This window comes from Pyrgilauda ruficollis, unplaced genomic scaffold (genome assembly GCF_017590135.1).
Source record: "Pyrgilauda ruficollis isolate IOZ18807 unplaced genomic scaffold, ASM1759013v1 scaffold5, whole genome shotgun sequence".
NCBI lineage: Eukaryota > Metazoa > Chordata > Aves > Passeriformes > Passeridae > Pyrgilauda > Pyrgilauda ruficollis.
The window spans coordinates 17,490,910-17,510,158 of NW_024526599.1; positions in this window are offsets into that span (position 1 = coordinate 17,490,910).

Genomic DNA, 19,249 nt, shown 5'->3' on the forward strand with positions numbered 1-19,249 from the left:
GATGATCCACAGATCCCAGAGCGGTCTCCAAAAGCCTGGCAGTCTCAGAGAACTAGGGAAGCACAATGTAACCTTTTCCCAGACCCCAGAAAGAGCTGTCACAATAACACTGAGCTAAAATACTCAAACCCTGCCTCTCAGCATACAACATAAGCTCAAATACAGCATAAGGCTGATATGGCTGCAGTGTCCATTGCCCTGCTGCTGGTGACGTCTACATCACGCACTTCAGCAATTCACACTGCTCCAGGTTGTCTAATGCAACTGGTCATGTTTGGACTGCAGAGATGTTTGGTTTCCTGTTTTTCCCTCACAGCAACTCAACAAAAGCCACTTAAAGAAGGTGCAAAGCAAAAACGAAGAGGTAGAGCAAAGAAAGAGATGCATTTAAAAAAAAATTATGTGAGAAAGCCTCCATTACCTCCACGTCAATTTTAATGAAATGCAGATTGGCACAGTTATCACATAAAACCATAAACAGAGACAAATTACAAAAAGCACTACTAAAGGTTGATTGAAGTGTTAAAGATCAGGACTGGTGATTGAAGTGTTAAAGATCAGGACTGGTAATATGTAATTAGTCATGATTGAATCACTTAAGACTAACTGTTGGTGCATGGAGTCTCAGAGGAATGGGCTGTAATTCTGTAGTTTATTGGTATTTGTGTCACTGAACAGTTCCTTGAATTTTAATTTTCACTGTTTTTACCAGCAGCTACTGTTTCTGAAATAACATAATTCATCTCAAGCATTGTGTTTGGCCCAAACCCACAAAGTAGTGGACCCCTAAAAGGTAATGAAACCAAGAGTTCAATTTAAAATTTATCATCTGGGGTCCTCAAAATGTATCTAGTATCTAATTATGCATAAATAACTATTTATTAAAATTATTAACTGATAATTATGTGAGAAAAAAACAGTTCTAGGTAAGTTTTTAGCATTTGTAATGTTATGGAACTTCCCTTAGTAAAACAACTATGTATTGGTTCTCTTTAGTAAAATTGTGCTAGTCTTCAGTATTACTGCATTAGCCAAGCAAGTTAAAAAAAAAGGGAAATGGCAGAAGTCTCTGAGATCTTTTTTTGTTTAATAAATATAGCTTTGACATTCTTTATATTGTTACTTCTGAAGCATAATTTCAGCCCTTGAAAAAACTTGAGAAACATTTGTAGTCAAAGACAAAGAAGAGCAACATTTAAAACAGAAAAGAGAAATTGGACCTAAGCCAATGATTTTACATAGCAACTCATTATTGGCAGTGCTGCATTTTTTTTCCTTCTCAGCATAAAATATTCAGTCTGTAAAAATCAGGTGGCTTAGGCATCAAAAGTGATACTTCCAAGAACTGCAGAAAAAAAATTACTTTGTATTATTAGTCTCAAATGATAGTCATAATAAAAATTGAACATAAATAAAGAATGAAAGCTCTAATAGGGAATGCGAAATGTACACATGCAGCAGACATCAACAGAGAATTTCTGAAAATCAGGTAATATTTCCTTCTGAGCATAAACTATTTTCCTGAAAAATCATTTTTCTATCACAAATTTTTCATCATCCTTTTATTTTAAAGTTTTCAGTGCAAGCTGCTAAAGAGGATATTTATCTTAAAACATTATTGTATATGCTCTTGTTTGCTATGGGATCAGATTTTTCAAAAACAATCCACTACAAAAAAAAAAAAAAAGTTACACTCTACAGATTCAACATATATTAACAGTCATTATCATATACAGAGAAATAGGTGTATTCTCTTTCAGAAGTGCTGAGAGAAGACAGGACCATTTACACATCTGAAAAATCACAAGGTATTCTGATTGTAGATCATGGAAGGAAGGGGCCAATTCATTCAACCAGACTAGATAAACTTACTAGTTGATTTTTTTTTTCTGGCACACCTACAAACACTAAATATTATTTTAGCATCCACTAAGAAAGAAAAATTCTATTTTTTGACTGCATTCATAGTAATATAACTGCAGAATTTGATTTGTAGTCTAAAAACGGTCTTAGAAACCCCAATTAATAAAATGTACATTTCTCAAAAAAACATTACCTTAGATTCTGCAGAAGAGAAATGGTGTGTGGCAGAAATCATATTTTCCATTAGCAAGGAAGATCAGCTTCTACCACTGCTCTCATGAGACTCCAGCTGGACCCACAGAACTTCCTCACCTGAAGAAGGGACTTACAGCTCCAAAGTTTAATACAGGACATTTAGCAACTGAAGAGTTTTTAGTTTTTCATCTCAAATATTTAATTTCAGAACATCCTTTTCATGGAATTGTCCTATACATACTTCTTATTTTAAGAGACTTTTCTTTCCTCTTTTTCAAATGTGAAGAAGAAACTATTAAAACCAACTAAGAACTGCACCAGAGATGCCTGTTTTCCATTCAGACAGAAGGAATGCAATTTAAATTGCATTTTTCTGCTTAAATTATGTCTACGGCTCAAAGTGTGGATTTATGCTATCTTGAAAGGATTGCAGGAATAGCCATACTCACAGTGTACTTCCTGACACATCCATCCTCCAGCTCTTCCAGATGCCATCTCACAGCTGACAAGCAGTCTTCATGTAGGGGCTCTTCATGGTCTACATGGGCTTTTAGGGTGACACCTGAGGCTTCACTGACTGCACGAAAAATAAATCTGATCCCAAGAAGTGCCTCAGTAGGGCAGGACTTGCTTGCTGGTCCCTCAAACCAGTGTTTTGAAGAATCATGCCCACACAGATAGGGACTCTAATTATTAGCCTAGTTCTCATAGTTACCCTCAAGGAGCTTTGGTCCTCTTTATCACTGTCCTCCTTACACAATCTTTTCCAGCATACTACTGCTCCTTATACAAAGATTCCTTCTTCAACGAACTACATAACTCTGAGCAGCTCTCAGTGCTACTTTATGTCTGTAGCAACTTCTAAATTATTCCATTCACTTATGTCCATAATTTAGTGAGATAATTAAACCCATTTCATAGTAAAGTCGTATATTTAAGAGATTGTACTTCATATGGCCCAAAGCCCAACAATAAAAAGCAATGGTACATTTATTTATGTCCCAGTAGTCTGCCATTTCTTATGCTATTTTACATGGGCATAAAACCACCTACATATATTCAACGCTGCTGGATAGAATGTACTTTTTTTGTTGTTGCTTGACATTCCCTGAGTCTTGGAAATAAGAAGTTTTTCACTGAATCTTCAGACTGGTTTTTGCTGTTCACTACTGCTCACTGTTTATGCAAATGTCTTTCCAACATATTGTCCGTCCTTATTTTTCATCTCCTTCAGACTTCTAGGCTTCTGCTATGTCTATAAAAAAACAAAGAGAAAGATAAAGTCAATGTTTTTTGTCAGTACACATGGCATCTCAGAAAATTAATTGTAGCATTGCACATTATTAGATGTGCAGGTAATGATGTATTCCCCCTGCCAAACTCTTCAGAGATAATAAAAATTACATGCTTATTGCAGACACACTAATTATGTGCAGTTATAGACCAAAAAAAATTGAATGCCTTCCTGAGGTGTAGATTAGTCTGTATTGAATGCTGCCTTTGGTAACACATTTAGGAATTTTATTTTAATTTTCTTAACAGCAAATTTGAAATATATTTGAAAACCATTAAATTTGAAATACTGCCAGTGAAGCTGATGAATTAAATTGATAGTGGAGTCTCTCCACCATCTATTCCTGACTGAAAAGAAGGAAATTATTTCCTTGGCTTGCACGAAGAAATAATGTGATTTCAGTGCTTCATAAAACAAGAGAATCTAGAGATGACAGACAAGACCAGGACTGTGCCAGAGGTTGCAGAAACATATATAACTACAGTTCCTTTTCAACAGCTCAATAAAAAGTGACTTTGTATACACTTTTTTCTTTACTAATAATAGCAAATGAATATACAAGGGGATAAAAAGCCTTGGTCCTATATCAGGATAGGCCTCTGATAAGCTGAAATTTCCAAATAAGTGCTAAGAATTATAGGCACACAGGTTTTCACAGGTTGTGAGTGAGTTCCTGCCTGGCTTCAGCATTGCAGAGGATGTTCTATCACAGTCTTCCAGACAGCCTGCTTCCTGCAAAATCTGGGTTTCCAGGCTTACATTTTGTTACATCAGATTTGTTCAGCTAACAAAAGATATGTGTTTATAATTGGTTTGGCCTAGAACTGGCATGTGGCATGGCACTGACAAAAATAAATCAGTTATAATCTGCAGGAAAACCTTTTTCAAGCTGTAAGAAAGTTCAGAAATAGATCAAACTACTGGGAACTCCCCTACCTTTTCAAAAGAAAGAACTGTGCTGTGCATCTCAAAAATGCACCACTTAATTGGGAGAAAAAATGCCATGGACCTTTAATTCAAAAGAATGTCCTCTGTGAGAGCACTTTTTAGTAACCATAGCTAAAAGAAACAAAAAGAGAAGCACCATTAGTCCTCATCATCTTCTATCTGCTGCTGGAAGATTTGTACCTCACATGAGATGAGGGAAAGACTCTCAGGCACACAAATTCATTCACGGAGGAGTGGTTTGGGCCTTTTCTCTGTGTGTGGCAGGGAGCCCTGGCCCATGACCAAGGCCTGCGTCCCTAGCCCTGCACAGCAGGCAAACACCGAGTCAGCCGCTGCCTGGGGAGTCAAGCATTCCCAAACTCTGGCACTTCTCTACAACCACTCATTCTCTTCGAAAGAGTATTGCTCCCTATGGGTTTTTTTCTGGAAAAAGCTCTTTAACAAATTATTCAAGACCCAGCACATAGAATCCACACACAGGGCAGTAGACCTCCAGCCAGGTAAAGAGGGACAGCAGGTGGAGCAGGAAAGAAGAGGGGACAGTGCCTAAGTTACAGCTACATCTGGAGATGTGTAAATCATTGAAGACCTTAAAAGTAACTGTGGGATTCAGTGAGACAGCGTGCTACCTCGGAAGCCTGTGTTTAGAAGCAAAATAGACGCAGAGCTGACACCTTCTGCATATGATCTGGCTAGATGCCAGCCTATAGTATTTAAACTGCACCAGGCTGGAGTCATGGGGATTTTCGTCTCTGAATTTGAGTCCCCAGAACTTCCCATTCTGCAGTCAGAGGTGCAGAGAGAGCTCAGAACCATCTGCACAGCTGGCCACAGTTCATCGTCTAGAACTCTCCTCTAGAAAGTAAAGATCAGCTATAGAAAACCAGGTGTAGCTACAGCAATGTGAAGCAATGTTTCCATTTTTTCTGTTTTCAATAGAGCAGCTACTAGGAGCAACATTCTGCTGGAGCAGTCAGCAGACAACAACATTTCTCCTTGGGCTCACACACACAGTTTAAAGAAAAAGAAACATCTGTTGGTCCTGTCTTTGTCTAGTGCATTTATGAAGGCTCATTATTTTATTCTTTTTGTTACTACATCTTCCCTCTCTCCATAAAAACTATTGCTGACAATGCCTATAAGGTAGATCAGTCATTCTAGGCAGAAAGATTTAATTTTCAATTCCCATTTTCATTAAAAACAGCAACAAAACCCTTAAAGATATATTCATTGTTAATTATAATTATTCTATAAACAGATTGTCATTTTGCAAATGTCACTTAGATTACAAGAAAAAATAATGAAAAGGTATTATACAGTCAATAAAGAAAAATATACTTTAGGCTACATTACTGCAAACTGCTTTCGTCTAATGGAAGAATGTAAAAGGAGCTAGCAGCCCACAATCCAGTCAATTTCATAGCACAAATTAAACTTGGATACAATGAAGTTCTCCTGGGGGAGAGCATAATCACTGTTTTCTAAGATGCTTTATCACCTAACCTGCTCTGAACTCCCTTGTTGCTCTGAACTTTCTTCTTTACAGGACTCAGGCATAAGGGGAATCTTCCGCTACATGGAAGGGGCAATGGCATGATTGTACTAAAAGCACTTTCAAAAACACAAGGGAAAACATGTTAAAAAATAAAAACCAAAGAACAACTTCTCTATATATTACTTTGATATGTTCAAACTCTGTAGCCAGAATTACCTTTTCTTAATCGACTGTATCTCTGCAAACCTCCCCAGAGCTAAATACAAGAAATGTGCTACAAAAATATCAATGCAGAAAACAGAAGTTAATATTAAAATATACCTCAAGAAAGCTGGTATAGATAAACACTTTTCATGTCTTTTTCTGTTGGTACCTAAGTGAAAATTATAAGCTTATCCAGGCAAATAAATCTTACATACAAGGGACTTATAAGTTACACTGAGAAATCATGTATTAAGAAGTTACTAGCTGATAATTTGGTCCAGTTTTGTTTTTCAAGCATCTGAGTTGCCCAGCTTCACCTTGAATTTAATGTCCTATCTAGACAGCACTATTGTTTGGTCAGATATCCTTCCTGCCCAGCCTTGTCTGTTTACATGTAACATAAGGTAATTACCTCTATCAGAAAGGCACTAATGACAATAAATACTAACTGGATTCTCTTTAAAACTGGAGGAGAATATATCAAAAGAGATTTGAAGCATGACCTTGCAAACTAAGGTATCAGACATGAATGGGGTTCAAAAAACTGACCATGAAGGAGCTGCATTTTACAAACCTTTTGAAAGACCTCTAGAGTTAAGTTAGCCCAGGGATATAGTTCTGTTTTCCACCGAATTTTGAGCCAAGAAGGGAAAGTCCACAAGTTGCTGTAATTTGCCACAGATTTATGGACTACTGAGAAAGTAGGTGCTAAAAAGGATTAATTCCTGATTTACATATTCTACTAGTAAAGTGGCAAGGTCTTATGAAACAAACACAACAGCTGCAAATTACGTAATTATATATCTGTATGCAAATTTGCAGACATCTCCTAAATGTTGGAATACTATTTGCAATGCTAATTAAGTGCTTTTTATTACCTCTGCATAATTCCTACATGTGATCCTGTGCCAGATGTCACTGTCACTTGGAAAGCCTTTATTGTCAGGTTAGCTGAGACAGCAAGCATTAACACTGCTCATAAAAATCCTAGTTTTAATTAAATTTCCTGCAGTGTCTCAATAATTGCTCATTGTTTTCCTGTCCAAATCATGTTGTTGATTTCTTTTTTCAAATTGCACACCTGAATCATAACTTCCAATGCATAGAAGTCTTCCTTCTCTACCTCAGTGTTATTAAATATATTAAAAAGGAAAAAAGACAGGAAAAGTAACACCTTCAGATGCCAATATAATTTCATTATGGAAGTTTGTGCAGTGTCATAATGTCAAGAGAAAGACAAATAAGGGACACTGATTCTGAAAAATGTTAAACAATCTCTGTGCAGGAAGAAGTTATATGGAGGTTGCAATCAACCAGTGGCATCAGTGAATCACTCCTTCACATTGTAACTCTTCTATTCAGAGTAAGTTGCAAGCTATGACCAAATTTCCTCCTTAAGCCATTTTTATGAAAGGCCTGATTTGAACAATGTCTTCCACATAAATTTCTTGATCTTAGGCCAAATGTCTGAGCAAGGATGCCAAGGGAAAAAATAATGACGAGAAGAAACAAGCAAGAAAATTAACTCTTTCTTCCTCTGAAAAAAACAACTCTCTATTTGTTACTTTTAGTAGGCCTGGATCCAATAGTGTAACTGGAGCAATAAAACAAGTACTTCACTTCCAATGTCTTGTTAAAAGAAGCTTAGTAAAAACTTTATGATACCCTTGATTTAAACCACTGTCCTACACCACTTTAAGCCACGAAGTAATGACAGACCTCTCCCAGGCAGTTATGGGACTGCAGTCATTTTAAAGACTTAGCTGGCCAACCTTTTCTGACTGAACCACTCTGTTGTTTGCAAAAGCATGATAGTCTTTCGTGTGTTCTCCCATCCTGGCTAGGCTTCTCAACAACTCATGAAAGACCTTGGCATTGAGTGAGTAATAAAAGACTCCACAGAAAGAATTTTACCCACAGTTGAGAGTGAAACATTAAATCATACTTCTCCACAAAACAAGTAAATATTGCTATAGTCTAGCCATGAAGCTAAATGTCTCATTATTTGGAGTTTACTATTACACAAGTTGCTGATGGAAGCACTTTTTGACAAGGTATATGAATTATACTTGGTACAAACTAGCCATCATTCTCCCCAGGTAGGCCTGGCTCAGCTCAGAATAAATCTGGGACTAAGGTGGATTAACTCTAGCCTTTTCTTCCACCTTCCATTTTATGGTATTTTCCATCAAAATGATTACCTCTGAGATTTAGGAGTATCGGTCTCAAATCAGAAAGGCTGCTGGGGTGAGATTCAACTGTTGATTATAACATCTTTCAAGTGTACTTCATCAGGAGACTGACTGGAGGCCTGTGTAACCAAAGTGCAGTGCAAGAAAGATGCAGAACTTTTTTTTTTTTAAGGAGCTGATAGAAAAAAGAATCTGCAATAAACTCTGTTAGATCAAAAGTTGTCATAAATTAGGGCTGGCTAACTCAATCTAACAAGCTATCTATTGGGAACGTTAAGGAAATCTGCATTACTGTCATCTAACTGAGGACCAGTTTTATGGACAAGACTTAGCCAACAATTCTCCATTGCCAGTTGGCTAGGAGCTTGGTGTCTGAACTGAAAAAGAGAAGGAACACCCTAGAATTTACACCATATGTCTGTCAGTTGTCCACAGGATTGGTCCTTTAGAAGAATTCATGTATCTTTTGCTTGTATTTGGGAACTTTATCCTCATTCCATAGGTTTAATATGAGGATTAAAATACTCAGAACAATTCATGTGGATACCACTGCCACCTGTGCTTTTATTTCTTCCTGTTTCTTTGTCAGCCAAGCTTTCTTTCACAATATTCTGAAAAGCTGTGTTCTGTATTGGCTAGAGTATATGCCAATATACTAAATGAACATATAGAGTATATGCCAATATACTATATGCCAATATACTATATGAACATAGAGTATATGCCAATATACTATATGAACATAGAGTATATGCCAATATACTATATGCCAATATACTATATGAACATATACAATCATTAAGGTTGGAAAAGACCTCCAAGATCATCGAGTCTGACCTTTGACCAGATATGAATAATAGTTCAATAGCAGCCTATTCACTAATTTACGGCTTGGTATTAACACTTAAGCAAGAGGGCATAGTCACCACTTCAACTCCTCTAGGTTCTCCAGAGGACAGGTAAAAATCTTTACTCTAGAATGTTTAAAATTCTGAAGAACAAAGTAGAAGAAACTAGAAATGGTCACTGAAATACCACTTCTACATCTACTGCTACCAGACATTATTAGAGCACTAGGTTAAAAGGTGGCATGAAACTCTAAAATAATGAATAAACTGTGTGAGTTTAACATTAATTTGAGTTCTAAGAAAGGTTTGCATAACAGTGTCATAGCTATATTTCAGAAATATCTAAAATGATGAAATGTGTAAATACTACATGCAAGCAGTAGAATGATACAAACTTGTGTTCTTGAAATTTGAGTTGGTAACTTTCTTAAAATCTTTCTTCAGTCTGTTATTTCTCATCTTTAATTGTCTGGTAACTAAGTCTAACTAGCAAAGATTTGAGCTCTAATCAGATGAAAATCATACAAAGAAAAATGAAAGGTACTTGAGACAATTTTTTAAAACTGTTCACAGTCTTTTCCTTTTTCTATTTTTTTTTCTTGATGGTCTTATTCGTTTTATAATTTTTAGATTGCCGTATTGCAGATTTAGCATTTCAGTCTGGACTTTTCCAACTGCAAATTCAATCTCTCTGTGGATTTTCATTACAGATATGCTGCTACTGGTTTATATTAAGATGGTCAGTATCTTAGCAGTTCCACCAAAAATCTCCTCCTTTACTCTTTTTCAGTAACTATGTGCATTGCAGTTGCTTTCAAACAAGTATACACAGAGCATGTACAAATCAAATATCAAACTAAAACATTAGTAAAAATAAACTATTGCAATTACAGCACCAACTTAAGTTTACAAAGTAGGGTTTAAATGACAGCTACTAGTCTTCTGCATCCCAGAAAATCAAGTTACATATTTGAAAGTAACCAAAATCCAGAATCTGGATTTAACTATCTGATTTTAGGAAACCAAGTCTTAAGCCACTGGTCCAAATGTGAATCATTGCCTGATCTGTAGTTACTTTGTTCAGTCCCATAAATTCTACCCCCTCATTGGTGTATAATATATTGTAATGCAGATAACATTAATACTGTTGTCACTGTCACCCATGTATTCTTTATCTAAGGAAGAGCTTCAAGTCACTCATCTTTTCATCTTGCCAGAAATGTCATAGAGACTTCTGTACATTAACAGACTTTTCCATCCATTTCCTTCTGAAAAGTGAGGACAAAAACCCAACCAAAGTAAGTTAACAACATTCCTTGTACAGGACCTTTGATTTCATTACACAGAAATTTTGTTTTCAATAAAAGCAGCTACTGCTGAACATTGGCAGTGAGTCTAAGTAACTTGGGCACCCATTTCTTGAGATATGTGAATAATTATTTCGGGGAGTTTTCTGGTTGACTCCATAAAATAAACCACTTCGAAACATTTGTAAAAATTAAAAGTAAGATACTGGACTATATTATCCATTGTGCTATTAAAAAAAAATTTATATGATTTTAAATTAAGCTGAATTCTGAAACCAAAGTAGATATGTCTCATTTTGACAAAACTGAACTGAAATACATAGGTTTTCCCAATTCTTTTATTGAGAAGAAGAAAAAAAAAAAAAAAAAAAAAAAAAAAAAAAAAAAAAAAAAAAAAAAAAGACAACAATTCAAGGGTCAATCTGCACAGTTTTAATAAAGTTTTTTTCCTGAAAAACTTCACTCGGTGAAGTTATTCCCATAACTTCTACTACAAATTAGAGAAGTTCATTTCTTTTACCACCTCTAGAAATGTCATCTGAAATTGCTATAGGTGTGAAAAAGATAATAAATATCACCAAAGCAATCTTGAGTAGTAAGGAAATTCAGACTACCAAGATCTAAAGAACAAATTAATCTTGGCTGTGGCTCAGCTGCTTCCCATCAAGCTGGCTCCAGAAATTCTTTGCTCCTTTGAGATCATAGTGTTCTATTTATTTCTTTCCAGCAGGAAAAGTTCCCAGTTTGTGATGTTTTTAAAAGTATATCCAAGAAAACTTATGCATTATTAATAGTTAAGCTTCATAAAATCAAATTATAAAGCCAAGGGTCACTCAAACTTCTAGGATTAGGACAAGTCAGCTGATAATATTTTGAGACTAGCTTTTTCCTGCAACAAGATTTTTGGACTTCTACCAAAAAGAGAAAAAATTATTTTTTAATACTTCAAGAAAGATTTGTATGCCCCATATACTGGTCATGCACAAGAGTTTAGAAGCAGCACTGCAGAGGAAGGGAGCTAGAATGGTAACTATGAGGATGCAGAAGCCTGATAGCCATGCTAACCAGAAGACATTAACACATCTAACTTGTTTTTTTCTATGAAGATTAAAAATAAAAAGATGATACAGGTGATACAAACATGGATGAGGTTTAAGAGCAGCTGAAAGGATGAACCTGAATTATAACACTCCAGATAGAAAGGTACTGTTGTAACATAGACATTTATTTCTTTCCCGAAGGAAATCCTAAATGAAAGTAGCAAAGATCATTTGGATTAGCACAGAATATTTTAAGGTGGACTTCTGTAGTCAAATACTTATAAATTCAGGTAATCTTGCCTCAAAGACTTTCACAATAAAAATGCCTGAAGACTCAGAAATAAGCTAGTTGTGGCATCATACTTGTGATGAAATACAGCACATAGTGTGAAGCTTAAGGATACAATTTTAATTTTCCAGCAAAGCCTGCAAAGTTGTGAACTGAAAAAGGGAAGTTTAAGAGGAATTGGGATATGAACAAAGCTTTTTGAAATTTATCAAATAGAGGTACCACTTGGCCATTTCTACCTACCACAAAAAGTTGATAAGGTTAGGAACATAGATGTATTCACATGAAAGTCACATAAGGCCAGGGAGAGCCCTGGGATTTTTTTCAACTTTAAGACATGAAAAAGAAGACACAGTATATGACTAAAAGTGAAAGGTACTCCCCAGCTGTTTCATAAAAGCTTCCAGAAATAAACCTCACACTCAGCCACTGTTAATAGGGTCAGAATTTCCATGCCAAGCAGTGATACCAAGGGTACTGTAGAAAAGAGATGTAGTTCTAATGTACTAATAATGACTTGTCTCCTCAGATTTTTATAAAATGTCATGCATTCAGTTCTTCAGCCTTTCTGCCCCAATACTCACAGGAGTCCTCTACTGTGAGCAGGTATACCAGAAGCATGGGTAACACCAGCACAAATGAACTCTAGGAGAATATATTATTTGCCAGCCATCTAGCCTTTCTTCATATATATTTTCAGCTGCACAGTACCTGACACTGTGGAACTGACAGCCTTGTGCTGTAAGGCTTTGGAAAAAAACATGTACACAAAGTTTTGGGAAAAAATGACATATACTTCAAATTGTATTGTAAGGAAGTTATTTTCTTTGTTTCATAAATCTGGTGCATGGCCCAGTCATTCTGTAAGTCTGACAGACAGCATGGCTTCATACTTCATGCCTCCTTTTTCCCTTTGCATATTCTGGTGTAGAGAAACCTGAAGTCGGTCAGCAGTTTTCTGAATATGTCATGGTAATTTTAAGCTGCTTTTGTTCAAATAAAAGAACTAAGATGAAAGACATATACAGAAATCATTTATCTTCAAGCTAGAAACACTGTTCAAATAATTCCTTAACTATTCTTGCACTTCATTCATCCTGTAAAGTAATTTTCTTCAGTTTGTTACAGAGTCTACGATACAGGAATAAGCTTTCCATTTATGCTCCTAATGGTCTCCAAGGAGATCTAGCCTGCCATTCTTACAAGTTAAAGGTCATATAGTTTTGGTCTGAAAGCCCTTTCATTCATTAATTAGTTATTATGTTGAAGTCAAACCCATTATTGGATCTAGACAGAGATGATTCTGTTGTGCCTTTCAGCTTTCTCTTGTTTTGTTCTTGAGAAGAGAAACCACTTTTGAACCATCTCTCTGTGTCAGTAAACATTTCAGGCAGTCTAAATAAGATTTAGGCTTTTTCAAATGCAGCTACCCCTATGTTTATTGAGTGCTGACATATATTTACAATAATTATAATAGAAAACAAAAACCTTAGAATAGAAACAGGTCGATTACCTCCCTCTCTGCAGCAGAGGTGACCTTAATCTTGCTACACATGTTTCCTGAAGGGAGTCAGAGAGAACTTACTGGTAAATCTGAGCCTCTTCCTACAAACAGAACACAGCTCACCCAGCTACAAACAGTCATCATCACTTCACGCATGGACGAAAAGTCACCTTCTGCTTTTCTTTCTCAAACAGAACAGCATACCACTAATAAGAATCAAAGTCACTAGGTCCACAAAGGTCATGATGGAAAGGTGACATTCTTCTGGTCATCAAGATTTGCCTTAATCAGATTAACACTGTCTCTTGCTTCACCTGTACTGGTTCCAGCCCTGCATACAGATTCTGATGCAGAGGAAAATTAAGTAACAGAAGGTCACTCTGCCCATTTCCATTCAGTTTGAATGAACCCTTGGAGGTTCTGACATAGTAGGAAGTGTGTGCGCTTTTGAGAATCCTGAAAATGTTAAACCTCTCCCCAGACACTGCAACTGAACTCTTTCAAATTTCCAAAAGCCGCTCTGTGTCTTAATATAATTAGAGCAATCTTGGTATCCTTGCTTCCTACAGCTGTTCCTTACGATGGCAAGCAACACATCAGAAAATTCAGCTCTCTGGTAGGAAAAGAAGACTGACAGATGGTGAATAAATTCAAGGCTAGTTTATTTTTATAACTGGAAAATAACTTTCAGACATCCTGGTGGTCTACAGATTGTTTCCAGGTCTTTTCTATTTTTATGAAACATAAAATATGACTTGGATTCATGATCAGGCAATTTAATTTTAGCTAAATTGCAAAGAAAAGTAAATGCCAGCTCTTATTCTAAACTTTAACCTTCTGAGCCACTGAGACATTTATTTATGCAGAAATTATTGCAATAATAATAATAATTTTTTCTGGTTTACAACTGATTTACCAGGAAATTAATATTTGGTTTTATGAACACATTAAGCAGATGGTACCTGTTGTTGAAATTATCTCATAAAAGTACGTGTATTTAGATTTGGATACAATGCAATGCATTAGACTCTTTCAAAGGATTGGTGTAGGGATTTTTTTAAGGTTTTTTTTTGTTTTTTTGGGGTTTTTTTTGGTTTTTTTTTGTTTTTTTGGGTTTTATTTAACAAGACATTTTAAATCTATAGCATGCAGCCTTGGGGTTAACTGTGGTGACTCCACAGATACATTCATTTCAAAATTATTGTCATAATCATTTTCCCTCAGAACAGAAGGAGAAAAGAGCAGTATTAATGTAAATAACTTGCACAGTTAGAATTCTGATCTCTCATTAGTTTCATCACAATCACTGATAAACTGAACAACTGTTATAAAAGTCAAAGAATGGAATAGCAACTCCTGACCCCATTGAAGTTACCATTAAACTTGCCTTTAGTTTCTGCAAAGCTTCAATATCTTTCAAATAGCACTCTTGAAGCAATCCTGTTATCTGCAAGAAACTTGCAGGGAACTGCCACCATTCTTCTACAATTTAAACATTCTATTCCACAAGAATTCCCTCTGAAATTCACTGCAAACTGCCCTTGACTAATAGGAATGATATAATAACTGCACATGTACTTCTGCCTAGTTTTAAGACAGACTTTTTCATATTCTATCATTAATTCAGACTCAATATCATTCAGTCACTGAAACTGTGTGTAGTTAGAAAATAAAAACTTTTTGAGTTTCAAATCAATTCTATATTTACTAAAACTGTACATATTATTTAAGGGCATTGCAGGAGTATGTTACACAGAATTGTACATTATATAATTATATAATTATACATTATATAATTATGTAATTATACATTATACATGCAGCCTGCAGTCCCAGCAACAGTCCTGTTGTTGATTTTGTACCATCTCCAAATAAACAGATACTGAAACTGGCCTAGGTCCTTGTGTGGTAACTAACAACCCTGTCACTTTGCAGGTGAACAAAGACTAGAGAGAAAAATTCATGTATTAGAAATATCTACAAACCATCTTTTTATTTCCCTCACATCAAGTCAAGCAAAAGGTGGAAATATTTTTAAGAACTTCACAGTTCATTTAAAAAATTTTACCACCGAAAGAAATGGTTAAATTATTGCTCAACTCAACATGAAAGAATACACACTTGTATGAAATCTGATCCTCCTTACACATAGTAACTGCAACTTGATCAGAAATTTTCCAAGGTACATGACTATAGCTAAGGCTCTAAAACCTTTTAAAAAGCGGTCAGTGGCCTGACATTCAAAAGTGGTAATTCTGCCATTTATTCTTTATAGCATGGTTGCAGAAATATTAAAGCAAATAGATGAACATATTTGTCCTATTGACAGAAAAGAAAAACAAGCTATGAATCACTGGGTGCTCAGCAGAGTGGAAAATCAAACTAAAAAAGCAGGTGTCTAAATTTAAACAGAAGAATATGATTTTTGGCACAGATCTGTGCCTCATAACTTCTGGTAAGCTCATTCCATTCTCCTCTGCTATGAGGAAAGGGATCTACATTCAGAAGGCAATTCAGATGTTATTTGGACTGTGTGTATACTAAACCAAAAGGGAACTTAATGAGATAGATAATAGATAGATAGATAGATAGATAGATAGATAGATAGATAGATAGATGGATGCTCCTAAATTAGGTGTCTCAATTAAATTACCAAAGTTAGGTTGGATATATTCCAGCTAAGTTTAGAAGGTCTTAGGCACATTCTCAAAACTAAAAAAATAAATTCACTTAAAGGTGTTGTACTTAAACAAATGCAGAAAGACTGACAGCAGACTTCTAAAAGCCAACCTTAACTATAATAAGTTGCAACAAAAAATGTAATTTTACTTTGTTTCAAAAAATTGTGCATAAAGCACAAAGTCCCAATTAAGCCAGACTATAAATTTATGACAATTTATTACAACATGAAGTGATGGCTAAACCACTGAGAACAACTGACCTGGAATCCTGTGCTCCAAAGTGGTTGCAGGCAGCCTGCTGAGAAGGTTGGGCAGGAGAAATGGCAGGAGCCCTGGCAGGTTTCTGATTAAAAAGATAGCTGGAATATCACCAAAAACTGAGCCACCAACACACAGACAATTGCTGGGGAGTTCTTTGATGCATTCTGAATTTATATTTACATGACACAATATTGCTTCTGGCTTGCTGAAAATGGCACGCTACTTCAAATAGACAGGATGCATCACAAACCACAAACAGTAATCCATCAGAGAAGTTTTTAAATTAACCTGGCCTGTCCTCAGGATGTTTGCAGACACACTCTGTTGCCAAAAGTATTTTTTCTGGGTGCATACAGGCTGATTTCACTGGATGCAGTGATATCTCCAAGTTTCTTACTAGTTACTGACAAACATGGTAGACTGGTGGGCACCTATACCAGCCTGGGTATAGACAGGTTCCTTTGTTCCTTTGTTTCTCACCTGAGAAAGGTAAAAAAGGACAGATGTTTAGATATAAACATCCTGGGAAAGCAAGAATTGCAAACTGTGCAGCAGTTGACAGTAGAAGAGTATTCTAGAGCCTCACGGAAAACCATACTGTCCCTGGGAAAAAAATATGCTGAAATCAAGATTCTAGGCACTTTACAGGATGAAAGATATTCTGTTATGAAAGCTTGGCTGTATACACACTGCTTTCCTGTTTGTCCCTGAAAAAAACCAGCTATTGTTTGTCTCCTAAAATGAGAAACACCTTTGAAGACACAGAATGTTTGTCACCCTACACCATGGAAGAGGCCTGGATCTTCTTCAATGTATCAGGGAAAGCTTTGTCACTGATTTCCGCTGCTCAGGAATTTTCTATGTGATCCCTTTTCTCTTCATTTTATACACAGCAGTACATCACACAAACCACTGAGTGAATGAAACCCACTAAAATCAACTGTAAAACTACCAATGATTACATTGTGGTCTGGTTTTAAACAACAATATGAAGCAAAGATTCCATATCTCCTAGCCTCAAGTGAGCTAAGCCCAGACTAGAACAAGAAATACACCATAAAGTTCCATTCTCTATCAACTCCTGGAGGTTAGGCCCTTGAGCAATGGTAATTTAGCACTGAAATTACGTTGTCTTTTCTTGGAAATATCTGTGATCTTCACCATCTGTTTCATGCAATAAAATAAAGTTGTTGATTTGATGCTGCACCTTCTATGTCAGAATAAAGGCCAGTTCCTATTTGCATCAAGCAGTGGGAAAAAAACAAGTAATTATAAATTATAATTAAAACAAGCACCAATAATTCCATATTTTAATGAAGCAAAGGTAGCTGCACTTGTTTACAACTCCAATCAAATTCAGATCACGTTAATTGGAATTTTCAGTTTCAGACAAGTAAGACTCTAGCAAGCAGGTAGAGAAAGAGCTCTAATGAGTTTCCTCACTACAGAAAAATTGTCTGGCAAACAGTACAAAGATCACTCAAATGAAAACAAATACTCAATAAAGCAGATAATTGACTGCAATCTTAGTTAATAAGATGGCCCCAAACTGCCCTGCAAAAATGCCAAAGCAACTAAATATAAATGTTTATCTTTGTTAGCAAAGGAAGAAGAACTATATTTTTCTGAGGAACTTCTATACAGTTTTGTGGGAATCTAAAGTATCTTAAAATTAATAAAGCATTTTATGTCGTTGCTTCTGGTTACAAGTTTTATTTCAGCATTGAATCTGATGGTCTGTGATCTAGAGTCCTTTGAACCTATCAGCATCAGCATTTGTTTACAGTGCCAAAAGAGAATGCTAAAATGGAAGATTGATCACTAACATTTTTAAAAGGTCTATTAATTGTACCTGAGGATATTCTCAACTCAACATATATACACCTGCTTGTACACACAAACATATATGTATATGTGCATACATGTGTATATGTATACCACAATCTAATGACAACACAGCCGATTTAATCCATTATTTTTCATTATCATCCATGTCCTTCAAATACTGAAACTGATGATCAGGGAAACAAGCCTTCCAACAAGAAGATTCCCAGAATATCTGTGTTGCCTGAGAATTCCTTCTTTTTTTTTCAATAAATAAATAGAATAATCAAATTTCTACAATGCTGTCTTAATGTGACTCACAATGAAAAAGTCTAGAATAGCATGCAGGCAACAGAAATTCTCTGGTCAGCAAGGTGCTGCATATGTGGTGAGAATCCAGCCAATCCAGTGTTACTGCCTGCATACCATCATATGCTATCTGCATACCATTAAACAGCTTCAGTGGTTCTCTTAACCAAGACAGAAACAGCTGACTATTCCTGTTGCCTTGGAGAGCATGGCAGAGAATGTATCCAATGTCCTTTTCAAAACAGGTTGTGGGAGTTGGTTACAAGGGACAGAATATTTGGTATGTCTCCCTCATTATGTCCATCTTATGGCTCACTTTCTGTTCATCCACCAATCTATACGATGAGTTAATGACAAAAACAATTTTTTTTAGTGATACCTATATTCAAACTATATCAGCTCCATCCAAAAAACATACATAGTTAATTTATAATTTTTTAAACTACATAAAGTAAGATGTCATTGTAAAGAATGAAGAAACTAATGCCCATTATATCCTTAGTAGCATTTGATCACATAAGGATCTCACTTCTTTGACTTTCTGATTCCACATCCTCCCTGCTATTTCAGGGAGAATGCTATTATACAGAGCTATTTTTAAATGGCTTTAAATTTAAAATTTAAATTAAATTCCTTCTAATGTCAGATTTTTGTGAATGGGTTACTAATAATGTATCTGTTCCCCCTGGAAGTCTCAAAGTTGGAAGTGAAATATTCTCTTCCCTGACTCCCCAACACAACTAATTATCCCAAATGCTTTGCCACAACTTCTTCCCAGAGTGAATTTTCATTTTTTTATAAATGTTCACAGGGTTTAGTGCTGCCATCTTTGTTAACATAACTCCTATCCATATCAATGAAAGCTCCTCAAAATAGACTAAAGCAGCTGGAGGCAGATGACCTGCTAGTGAACTCAGCAAATTTAAAGAACTGAGAAAGTATATAAACTTTGATCTTTATCTAGACTTTGTGCTTCCTTCCCCCCTTCCCCCCCC